The sequence below is a fragment of the Protomyctophum parallelum genome (assembly GCF_964188405.1).
Source record: "Protomyctophum parallelum genome assembly, chromosome: 3".
Classification (NCBI taxonomy): Eukaryota; Metazoa; Chordata; class Actinopteri; order Myctophiformes; family Myctophidae; genus Protomyctophum; species Protomyctophum parallelum.
The window spans coordinates 3,059,409-3,061,908 of record NC_139698.1 but is presented as its reverse complement, the minus strand read 5'-3'; the positions used below and the strand labels follow the sequence as shown (position 1 = coordinate 3,061,908).

The 2,500-nt window shown below is 39.7% G+C and overlaps 1 protein-coding gene across 1 annotated transcript in view; it reads left to right on the top strand.

Moving 5' to 3' along the window:
• The window catches only part of LOC310856071 (trypsin-3-like), a gene marked incomplete at both ends in the record, with an annotated part of 12,429 nt that overhangs the window by 236 nt on the left and 9,693 nt on the right, over nt 1-2,500 (top strand). The gene's annotated exons all lie outside the window — the stretch shown is intronic.

Below are 2,500 nucleotides of genomic sequence, written 5' to 3'. Positions count from 1 at the left end.
TGCGGAGCTTCAGTTAACTGATAGAAATATTAAATATTAATACTAGATTACATCTGTTGGGGTGCTGTGCGGAGCTTCAGTTAACTGATAGAAATATTAAATATTAATACTAGATTACATCTGTTAGGGTGCTGTGTGGAGCTTCAGTTAACTGATAGAAATATTAAATATTAATACTAGATTACATCTGTTAGGGCGCTGTGTGGAGCTTCAGTTAACTGATAGAAATATTAAATATTAATACTAGATTACATCTGTTAGGGCGCTGTGCGGAGCTTCAGTTAACTGATAGAAATATTAAATATTAATACTAGATTACATCTGTTAGGGCGCTGTGCGGAGCTTCAGTTAACTGATAGAAATATTAAATATTAATACTAGATTACGTCTGTTAGGGCGCTGTGTGGAGAAGTTGATTTTGTCGACTAAAATGTGTTCTGGCGGGCCTTTGGTGATGCCATAATGACTGATTTTTGCACTGTGAAAATAGCGGAATATAGAAATATTGTAGATCTGCTATTTTCAGCATGCTGCAACCGAGCGTAACATGACTTGTCTTTTACTTCTCCACCATAGTCTCTCCCTAACATTAGTCTAGTTTTTATTTGTCGACAAAATTGCCAGTAAATGTATAGTCTTAGTCATCTTAGCTTGGTTTAATTTTGTTTCCATTTAGTTTTTGTCAGTGATAAAAAAATAATAGTCGACGGACATTTATCGTCATAGTTTTAGTCGACTCATATAAAATACCAGATTACTTCTGTTGGTGCTGTGTGGAGTGTCAGGTACTTTAGCCCGTACTGTAACACCTTGACGATCTACATGATCTACAAGCTTAACCCATTCTGACCTGAGATCAGATTCTAAAAATGTCTATTACATCCTGACAGTTTCATTATTAACCCATTCTGACCTGAGATCAGATTCTAAAAGTGTCTTCGATTTTTTCAAAAATAGCAGACCTACAAGCTCATATCGCGCCACTCGGTGGCGCGATATGAGCTTGTAGATCTGCTATTTTTCAATAGCTAAAGCATGACATGATGCCAACACCAAAATGGGTGCCCGGTCAGAATGGGTTAAAACATGTCGCATTTTGATCTGGTAGATCTGCTATTTTTGCTACATTTGAATTGAAAGCCTGATTATTATTATTATTATTTTAATTTTTTTGCTACTTTTGAATTGGAATCCTGAAAAGTAAAATGTGTATTTAATTCCAAGTGTATTTAGTTATACTGAATCATATTAACTTCATGAACTGAAATGCAAATACAGTATATTGGACATAAAAACAGACAACATTTTAATACTATAGTCAATAGAATGAAGTCATTAATTAAAGCGATGTCATGTTTGCATGTCTGAAACTGTAACAGCTGAAACCAATACTGTATCAGTTTACTGATATGAACCTGCATGTAATCTGACGGTTATGTAGTGTGTGTGTGTGTGTGTGTGTGTGTGTGGGGGGGGGGGGGATGGTGTAGGGTGGAATTCTCGTATCGGACTTCTGTTTTGTGAATCTGTTAATATTATCCCATTCTGACCTGAGATCAGATTCACACAAGGTTTCCACCGGAAACACACTGGTCTGATAAACCCATTCTGACCTGAGATCAGATTCTAAAAAAAATGTCAGTCGTTCTTCGATTTTTCAAAAATAGCAGACCTACAAGCTCGTGGCGCGCTATGAGCTTGTAGATCTGCTATTTTTCAATAGCTAAAGCACGACATGATGCTGACACCAAAATGGGTTCCCGTTCAGAATCTGTTAATGTTAATGTAATGAGTATTACGATTCATGTTCTGTTGTAAGTATAGGATAGGCATTTATAAGCTTTTATCTTCTGCCTGAACTCATGTTTTGGTTTGGTTTGGTTTTCATAACAGCTTCCATTCATTGTCTTTAAATATTGTATTTGAAACTGAAGGATGATCAAATAAACTGAACTAGTTTAAACTAGCTATAGCCTGATGGAGGGGAAATAAGGAACTGGTTGGAATAACGTGTTCCTTCCACACGCTATACGTCCAACCAGGGAAACTCCCCCCTGTCAGGTGTAAAGGAGCAACTTGGACACTCAGGCATGAAGGAAGCATGAGTTCAAGTCCGTTGCTCTCCCCTTTTCCCCCATATATGGGGACTAGGTTGGTCTCCCCTTGTCCCCCATATATGGGGACTAGGTTGGTCTCCCCTTGTCCCCCATATATGGGGACTAGGTTGGTCTCCCCTTGTCCCCCATATATGGGGACTAGGTTGGTCTCCCCTTGTCCCCCATATATGGGGACTAGGTTGGTCTCCCCTTGTCCCCCATATATGGGGACTAGGTTGCTCTCCCCTTGTCCCCCATATATGGGGACTAGGTTGCTCTCCCCTTGTCCCCCATATATGGGGACTAGGTTGCTCTCCCCTTGTCCCCCATATATGGGGACTAGGTTGCTCTCCCCTTGTCCCCCATATATGGGGACTAGGTTGGTCTCCCCTTGTCCCCCATAT